The sequence below is a fragment of the Mauremys reevesii genome, linkage group 14, assembly GCF_016161935.1.
Source record: "Mauremys reevesii isolate NIE-2019 linkage group 14, ASM1616193v1, whole genome shotgun sequence".
Lineage (NCBI taxonomy): Eukaryota > Metazoa > Chordata > Testudines > Geoemydidae > Mauremys > Mauremys reevesii.
The window spans coordinates 27643280-27653085 of record NC_052636.1 but is presented as its reverse complement, the minus strand read 5'-3'; the positions used below and the strand labels follow the sequence as shown (position 1 = coordinate 27653085).

Below are 9806 nucleotides of genomic sequence, written 5' to 3'. Positions count from 1 at the left end.
TGCTGCTGTCTGCAGGCGCTGCCCCCAGAGCTCCCATTGGCTACAGTTCCTGGCCAATGGGAGCTGCAGAGTTGGTGCTCGGGGCAGGGGCAGCACGTGGAGACACTCCCCCCACCCCAGGGGATGCTGGGACATGCCAGCCACTTCTGGGAGCGGCACGGAGGGGCGGATGTAGAGTGGGCAGGGAGCCACCTTAGTGCTGCTGGCACATCTCTGCACACCCGTTGTGGGGGGAGGGGAGCAGAGGGCCTCCATGTGCTGCCTGGGGTAGGGGCAGTGCACAGAGCTGCCTCCCCTCCCGGGTCTATTCCAGGAGTGGGTGGGTGGGGTCTTTTGGCCTGCAAGGTACAGCAGGTCAGACTAGATGATCACACTGGTCCCTTCTGACCTTAAAGGCTCTGAGTCTAAAAGGGAGAGGGAAGTAAAGGAATTTAAAAATAAAATAAACCAACCATTGTAATACCAGGATGACTCCAACTGCTCATTATATAGTCCCACCCCTTTCTTCCTCCACTGGGTGTTTAATGACCTGTTGGGATTTGGGACACTGATTCTCTTATTCCATTGATAAACTGATACAACATGACTGTAATTAAACCAACTCCCAGTGGAGGAATCATCATATCATTGCATTGGCTGGGAATTGAACCCAGGTCAACTGCTTGGAAGGTAGCTATGCTCACCACTATACCACCAATGCATCTGGGGAAACTCTCTGATTTTTCACACTTGGTGATTGGTCACCTTACTTCTCAGCATGAGGCGAATGTCTCTGTGGTCTCTGCCATTCATCGTGGGGAGTTTCCCCACTGATAACAGTTCTTGCTGGGTTGGGGATGGGAGACAGAAGAGGCGTTTATTCTGTTTCATTCCTCTCCATTTTCTGTTCCTCCCCTTCCCTTCCAGGGTCCTCCCTTCCATTTCAGACTGTGCAGTGACACCCTCCCCGCGCCCAGGACTCTCGAGCCTCTGGAGCAGCACGATCCCATGAGATCGTCAGTGACCAAGGGTCTTTTCCAACTTCCAGGAGACCCAGCTTGAATCTAAAGGAAGCTCTGTTCCTTCCTGGGGATCCTCTCTCCCTTCATGGAGATCAAGAGCATGAAGCCTCTCTGCCTTGCCTCCTGGGTCTGAATTAATGTCCCATTTCCCACTATGTGCTCGAAAGAAACAAATGTTTCTAACCCAGGTGAGTGGAGTTAATTCAGCTGGAATCCTTCACCCACATTCCTTAGGAGATACAGACTCTCTGTGACACAGACTGACTGGGGTTCATCTCTGCATGTCCCCAATGGGGAAGGAAAGACACTGAGGGCGAAGGAAGAAGATGGACAGAAGGAGTCAAATGGGGCTAGACCAGAATAGGACATTTTCTGCCTGTTAAAATGTACTAGACTCTAATTGCTTAAAACAAAACAAAACCCCACCAGCTTCTGTTTGAACCATCAGCTTTTCACAGAGCAGCCGAAGTAGTGAAGCACAGACACACATAACCACCTACAGCCCAAGTTTGTCTAAGAAGCACCTATAGTGGCTCATGCAGGGGGAAATACAGCTGTGGGTGTGAGTTCAGGCCTCACCCAGAGTGTTGGTTTTCATTAGCCACGGAGCTTCCCCCACTTTCTTTGCCCAATTCACATGGAAAGTGCCATAGGAGGGTGATGAGAGTAAATTCTAAACTCTGAAATGCGGAGGTTGGCCCAGAGATTGGGATAAAGGGTTTGAAGAGAAAAAGCTCTAAGAGTATAAAACCAGACAGTCTCCAGGGGCAGGTTCGGTACAACACCTCAACAGGGAGCCATTCGGGGGAGGGGGTTTCACTTCCTCTGTTCAATGTCCTGAGAGGTATTTGAAGATGAAGATAACACCATGGCTAACAGGTGACTAGCACGTCCTGGGTTAAAGAAAGGGACCTGGGTTACTAGTCGGAAGATTTGCGTTACCGTCACTGTCTGACCCCCCTTCAGTGCGGAGCAGGTGTGTACGTTGCTGGGTGGAACGCACAGACTCCTGCAGAGCAGGGGCAGCTGTTTCCATGGCAGAGAGCCTGGCACTTAGGAGACTTTCTACACTTGTTGTTTTGAAGCAATTCAGTAAAATAACAGAGGAGCTACGTCTGGTCCAAAATTTCAGCCGCCCCAGGTGCAAAAACGCTATTTTAGGATCTACATCGGAGGCTCCCGGCACTAGGACACCTGACCAGAGAGCTCAGTGGGGGCGTAACAGCTGCTGACTCTGAGGGTCCCGGGCTAAATCCACTTGCAGGGGGAAGCGTGTTGATTTATTTGATGGATAATGAGCACCAGCTACCAGGGGAGAAGCCCTGAGAGTCGCTGCCATTCCAGCTGCTGCTAGGGCAGGGGGGAGCCCCAGGGGGCCAGCTGCTGCTCTGGCCACCCCAGAAGTGCTGCCAGAGGCCACCAAGCTGTGGCTGCTCCTGCTGCCCTCGGGACCACTGGTCAAGTGGTCCCCAGGGCCAGTCGCATTGGCCGCTGCTTGGGTGGTCCCTGGAGCCAGTTGATTGAGTGGCCCTGGAGTCAGCCACTGTGGCCACTGCAGAAGTCACGGAGGTTGCAGGAAGTCACAGAATCCATCACTTCCACCACCTCCGTGACAGACACGGAGACAAACCCTTCCCTGCTGTGACTGCAGTTCCTGGAAGGAAAGAGAAGAACAGAAAGTGACGAGAGAAAGAAAAAGAGAGATTCCCTGTCACCTCTCTCCCTGCTGCCTCCCCCCTTGTATTCTGTAACCCCATTTCACTGGGTTCCCTGTGCTGGTGCCATGGGGGTGACACTAGAGTTCTGGGGATTTGGGGGGCTCTTCATTTCTCAACATTTCACCCAAATTTGTCTTTGGGCTGAAATTTCTCCTGTTAGGCCTCTGTCAGAGCTGTACCCCACCCTGTTTGCGGGTGGTGGGGGGAAGAGGGGAGATGTAAATTGCAGAGTAGGCAGAGAAGTCGCTCATAAAGGGTCATATTGATCTGGTGACTGGTTCTGACCGGGGTCCCACGTCCTCTGACACAGGCTCATGTGCAGAACATGGGAGCTCTGGCTTGTCCTAAATGCTGTAGACTGTGAGTTCCTGGAAAGGGCAGGGGAGAGGGAGCAAGAGGAGAAAGGCAGAGACATTGGAGATGAGGAATTGGGGGGAGAAGAAGGAGAGAACAGAGAGACAATAAATGATTGAAGCAGAACAGGTGTCCCAACTCCATCTTGCTCATCACAGGTGTTCAGAGAGACAGGTAGTTTTCCAGTGTCAAGTCTGAACTTTGATTCTAACAATGTGCATTGAAATATCAAGGGGATCTCCACATACCTGATCTCTTCCCCCTTCCCCTTTTTTAGTATTAATTTTTATTTTGACGTGTTTGGCTTAACCGTGATCGTCTCTTTCCCCACCTGTATTGCAATTTGGGGGTTATGTTTATTTTGCCTCCCTGTTGTTCATGTCATTATAATTATAACAGCAAAGGAATCTGCAGGAGCAAAAACTGACTCAAAACTTCATTTCCCCACCATGCCGGAACATCCTACAAACAGCTCACGCAGCTGGAATCATAACACGCAAGGCCAGGGGATGGGAGATGCAGGTTTCCAAGGGTTCTGTCTTTCTCAGATGACACATTCCAGCCCCTTGTGTGCCTCCATCCTGTATGACCTGCTGGACTTCGACACATTTATTGTCTCATTCTATAGATAATGTGATTGTAACACCATGGGACTGAAATTAAACCACTTCCAGCTGAGGAAACAACAGAAGAGAAAAGCCATTATTGCACTGGCTGGGAATCAAACCCAGCTGAATTGTTTGGAAAACACCTACGCACACCACTATACCACCAATGCACCTGGCAGGAATAGTTTTCCTGCAGGCTGTGTGTGCTGGCAATGGGGTGACATATGACCACGGAGGTAGTGAGCAGGGTGGTTGCTCTGGAAGCTGCCTGACAGCTGGGAGCAGAGTTAGGATCCCAGAGTGACTGAAAGGGGGCAAAGGTGAAAACAGAGCTCATTGGGAGCTGGCCCCACACCCGCCCCTAGGAGAGGGGAACTGAAGCTCAACTTCAATCACAGAAAAATCTTCCCTGAGAAGGAAGGGGACAGCTTGTTTTAAAGAACAGGTTTGTGTTTGTTCCTGCTACATACGGAGGGGCTGGGTAGTGCTGATTCCAGCCCCCAGACTCTGGGAGGATAAGGAACAAATTCAGGCTGCCAGTGACCTGCAGGAGGGAGATGATCTTTTGACAGTGACGGACGCCTCGTCCTAAAGGCCTTTGTCTGCCCCCTTCCAGTGACTGTTTGTGGTATTGGAATGCAGCCCCCACTCCTGGGTCTCTCCTGGGGAAATAATGTTTCTGTGCAAAACACCAAAGCTTTTAACAGAAAGGAAGAAAAGGAAATGGCCACATGATGGGACTAGGACATAAGGAATGAAACACACATGGGCGGCGAGTTATATACCCACGTGGTGCCCGGGCACCAGCAATATTCAGAGCCCTGGGGCCCAGCTCCACCAAAGTTTGGGGCCAGGTCTCCCCTCTGGCCCACCTGCCACCCCCCGTGCTTCCCCCGAGTGTCCCCCGGACCCCCTTGCTGGCCCCATGCATGTCCCTGGGCCCCGGAAGGAGCAGAGCGTCCCTGCCTCTTCCATGCAGCTCCATGCTGCCTCCCTGCAGCAACTGCTGCCACAGGGTCCTAGTGCCCCCCCTTCCCAACTCACTGCCAGGGCAGACTGACTCTGAGCCTGCCCTTCCACCTCAGACCCTTCCCTTTTCCAGCGGGACCCTCCACCATCACAGCCCCCCCACCCCGCAGTCACCACTCCTGCCCCATGCTGGGCAAAGAGACAACCCCATCCCCCACCCCCAGTGAGGCTATAGTCAGGGGCAACAGCAGGGGAGGAGGTGCATGCAGCACCCCCCGGCCCCCATAATGGGGGAGGCGAGGGAGATTCCTGGACCTGAGAAGGGCCCTAGGAGCACCTGCAGTGACAGTGGTGGGAGTGAGGGTGCTGCTGGGGTGGGGGGAATGAGGGGTTCCTCCCCCAGAGCTTGCTGCTGCCAGCAGGGAAAGGGCTGGGGGGAGTCCTCCTTTCTGGCCCTTGTCCCGGAGCAGCCTGCCTGCACCCCAAACTCATCCCCAGCCCTGCCCCACCCCAGAGCCCACACCCCCAGTCAGAGCTTTCACCCCCCCACCACATCCTCAACCCTCTGCCCGAGCCCCTCCCACACCCCAAACCTCCCATCCCCAGTCCCAGCCAGAGCCTTCATTCCCCCCCCACACCCCAACCCTCTGCCCCAGCCCTGAGCTCCTCCCACACCCCAAACCTCCCATCCCCCGGTCCAGCCAGAGTCCTCATCCCCCCGCACACCCCAACCCTCTGCCCCAGCCCTGAGCTCCTCCCACACCCCAAACCTCCCCTCCCCAGGCCCAGCCAGAGGCCTCATCCCCGCACACCCCAACCTCTGCCCCAGCCCTGAGCCCTCCAACACCACAAACCCCTCATCTCCAGCCCCAGATAGAGCCCTCACACACCCCAGAACCCCAACCCACGGCCCTAGTCCTGAGCCCTCCCACACCCCCAACACCTTATCCCCATCCCAGACACAGCCCTCATCCCCCTGCACCCGAACCCTCTGCCCCAGCCCTGAGCCCCCTCCAACACCACAAACCCCTCATCTCCAGCCCCAGATAGAGCCCTCACACACCCCTGAACCCCAACCTCTGCCCTAGTCCTGAGCCCTCCCACACCCCAAACACCTTATCCCCATCCCAGACACAGCCCACATCCCCCTGCACCCAAAACCTCTGCCCCAGACCTGAGCCACTACCACACCCCAAACCCCAGCCTCAGACAGAGCCCTCACCCCACACCCCTACCCTTTGCTCTAGCACTGAGCCTCTCCACACCCCAAACCCCCCATTCCCACCCCCAGCCAGAGCCCTCATCCCACTGCACCCGAACCGTCTGCCCCAACCCTGAGCCCTCCTGCATCATGAACCCCTCATCCCCAGCCCCACCACACAGCCATCACCCCACACCCCAACCCTCTGCTATAGCCCTGAGCCCCCTCCCACACCCCAAACCTCTCATCCCCAGCCACACCCCAAACTCCCTCCCAGAACCTTGGGCAGGTGGGGGGCGGAGTTTGGGCAGGTTCTGGGCACCACCAAAATTTCTACAAACCTACCGCCCATGGAAACACAAGATGCTTCTCCCATGTGCATTGACTTTTAACCTTGTTTGTGGTGGTGGTGTATCCATGTTGGTCCCAGGGGTCCTCTGGGGCACCGGGCATTGGCCACTTTCGGGATAGTGGGCTAGATGAACTGGTCTGACTCAGTGTGGCTGTTCTTATGTTCTAACTGCTGGTTATGGAGGAGACGACCTTCCAGGCTACACAGAACTGAAGAAGGGTGCTGGGTTATCTCCACAGCTTGTCTCTTTCACCAACAGAGGTTGGTCCTCTGCAAGCTCTTACCCTCACCCGCCTTGTCTCTCTTGGACTCTGAAAAGTGCTTTCTCTCCACTCCCCTTGGAGAGACGTTAAGTTTCCCTTTGGGCAACTATCAGGCTGAAGCAATTGTATTGACTGTGACACTAGAATTGAAGATTTAATATTATAAATAAATGAGTCTAAACCTGAGGTTCTGGTTTTCACATTGGTTTTTCTAACTCCATTCCCAGTTCTCTTCTAGAAAGGCCTCCAGGACGCCTGCCCAGCCCAGCAAAAGTGGCCAGGAGAAAGCCCACACTGCTGCTCTTTCAGGTACTTGAAGGCTGCTATCAAACCCCCCTCACTCCGTCAGTCCTCAGTCTGTGGCAGTGCATAGGATTCTTCCGTCCTAAGTGCAGGACTCTGCACTTCTCCTTGTTGAACCTCCTCAGATTTCTTTTGGCCCAATCCTCCAATTTGTCTAGGTCACTCTGGACCCAAACCCTGTCCTCCAGCGCTTGGATTCTTTACATGCTTGCACAGAGCACATGTTCCATGATTTCATAGGGCAGAGTTTTGTGCTATCGGGAGCTTTCCCTGTGTGGATTTGACAGGTGGATCAACATAGAGACGCATTGTGACCCTTCTCAGGGTGCTGAGGACTGTGAGTCTCCTTGTTGGCACCTGCCACAAGGAAGAGGGAGTTTTGCATTTGGCAGCTGGATGTTAGTGACCAAACTCACCAGCCTGCTGGAACTCAAGCACCCTCCTCTGAGCTTCAGCAGCCACCCTAACCCCTGAGTTCCTTCAATGTGTCCTCCTCTGGGGTCCAGCCCGGATCACCAGATACCCGGTGAAATCCCAGATCCTCTCTTCCCCAAGTATCCCAGGTTACTAGTTTTACTGTGGACCATTGCTACTGTATCTCACACAGCACCTGAGTACAGTTATCGAACATGCAAAAAAATTATTTAACAACAGATAGAGATTTAAACAAACAAACGTGAGTGATGGAAACCAACTGTTACCAACTAAACAAAGGCAGAAAATGATAGAATAGAAAGGCCAGCACAAAAAACAGAGAGAGGAACAATAAGATACTAAAAGGACAATGGTTGGAACTCTCCATTTCTCTCAGTCTTTGGATTGATGGGTACTAAAGCTGTAGCAACAGTTGAGGAACCAGGGTAAATTAAATCTAAGGTTTGAGCTGCTAGTGAAGCATTTCCCACACTCACGGCATTCATAGGGCCTCTCTCCTTGTGGATTGTTTGATGCCTAATAAGGTGCGAACTGCGATTGAAGGTTTTCCCACACTCACGGCATTCAAAGGGCCTGTCCCCTGTGTGGATTCTCTGATGTTGAGAAAGGTTTGAGCTGCGAGTGAAGCATTTCCCACACTCACAGCATTCAAAGGGCCTCTCCCCTGTGTGGATTCTCTTATGTTGAGAAAGGTCTGAGCAGCTAGTGAAGCTTTTCCCACACTCACTGCATTCAAAGGGCCTCTCCCCTGTGTGGATTCTCTGATGAACAGAAAGGGATGATCTGTGAGTGAAGTTTCTCCCACACTCACTGCATGTATTTTTTCTCTTTCGCCTGAGGATATCCTGCTGTGTTGTGGTTTCCATGAGGACCTTCTGAGTTCCCCAACAGGAAATAAATTTATCCATTTTCTTCCCTGGCTGGTTTCCTTGATCTGTTTCTGGTCTGTGCTGAATCTCCCAGGATTTTCCCTGCTCAGGACTCCTGGACACATTCCTTTTCAATCTTTGAGATAATGCTCTGTTTTTACCCACTGGCTCAACATTTTCAGACTGAGAATTCTGCTCCTCTTTCTCACATGCCATTGCATCACCTGCTGTGATAGAGACAGAAACCTCAAACAGGGATGGAAAGGAGAAGACCAAACAAAAACAAGTGCTGAAGACAGGTCAAATAAAAATCAGGAGCTGAACTCCCCCAAACTCTTCCCCCAAATAGGAGAGAGGAGGGGGATGAATTCAGCCTTCACATCCCATCCAAATACGCAGGGGGAAGGGAGGAAGCTACTGCCTGGTGTCTGCTAGGGTCTATAGGAAGCCATGAACTATATTTACCCTGAGGATACGACCCCTGCTAGGGATAATAATGAACTGAGAGACCTCCCCAAGGGCTTTGTTGGGTATCCCAGATGTTTCCTTCAGGCACTTACAGATTCTGAGGTGGTTTAATGTTTCCTCACCTGTGCAGGGAGATCTCAGGATCTCTCTTTCCTCTGAACCCTGGAGGTCTGGGACCCATGGCTCTTCCCCTTGTTCCAGCTGGGAGATCACATCACGCTGGAAAACTAGAAACCCTGCTCAGATGAAAGAAAACAAAGGAGTTCAGTTGATTTCATAAGACTTGGTCATAAAAAAACATTCTATTCATTTAATTTCAGTGCTTAGTGTGACCTGGTGGGCCAGGGGCAGTTCTCACTGAAAATGCCAAGATCAGGGCAGGCTGAAAAAGGGAGAGCAGATGCTCCCAAAACTGCTGGTTAACACTGAAGTTAAACTCACTGACCAGTCACCAGCTGTGCTTCTGATCCCCCACACGGGTTATCGAGAAGCTGAAAAAAGAAATCACACGGCCCCCTTTATTGCATCCCTGTTCTCTGACTCCCAATCAGCAACTAGGTCCAGCACAGTGAGAGGTTATTTAAAAACTCTGCTCACATAAACAAAGTGTTCCTCTGACCCCAAAGGCTCAGCCACATCACCAGGTCAGTATAGGTTTGGATATTACCCAAAATTCCATCCTTCCAGACAATCCTTTAGCATCTAAACTAAAGGTTTAAACAAAAGAAAGACAGAAAGAAGTTAAATGGGAAAGCAGTCAGATACATTCCAAAATGGATATCTCAGGTTCTTAGCAGTATTGGTGAGTTGCTGGCTTGAAAGTCCGTCTGGAATACATCCATAGCTTGGATGGGTAATTCAGTCCTTTGTTCCAGGGTTCAGTTTGTAGAGAAGTTGCTCCAGAAGTAGGAAGGGGGATTGAAGACAAATGGAGATGCTGCTGTCCTTTATATTCCTTTTGCCATGTGGCCTGTACTTCCTGTGTCCCAAACACAAGCTTCACAGCACGTGACATGGAAAAGCCTTGGAGTTCTCATTACATAGGCATACCCCGGCATGTCTTGCTGACTCAATAGGTGTATCCTTGGTCCTTTCAATGGGCTCATTGTACAGATGATGACCCTGAATGGTCCATCAAACAGGCTAGGCAGTGTTGATGCCAATATGTCTGGGGTGTCACCCAGAAACACTGCACAAGTCTGGAAATACAGATATACCCTACATATCTATAACACAATACAAGGGTGATACAAACGTATCATGAA

General features: G+C 51.9%; 1 non-coding gene across 1 annotated transcript; it reads right to left on the bottom strand.

Annotated features, from left to right (window-relative positions):
* Positions 1 to 628: 628 nt before the first annotated feature.
* TRNAG-UCC lies at positions 629 to 700 on the bottom strand. Its single transcript has one exon. It is a non-coding gene; the product is annotated as a tRNA-Gly (tRNA).
* Between the last annotated feature and the right edge of the window lie 9106 nt (positions 701 to 9806).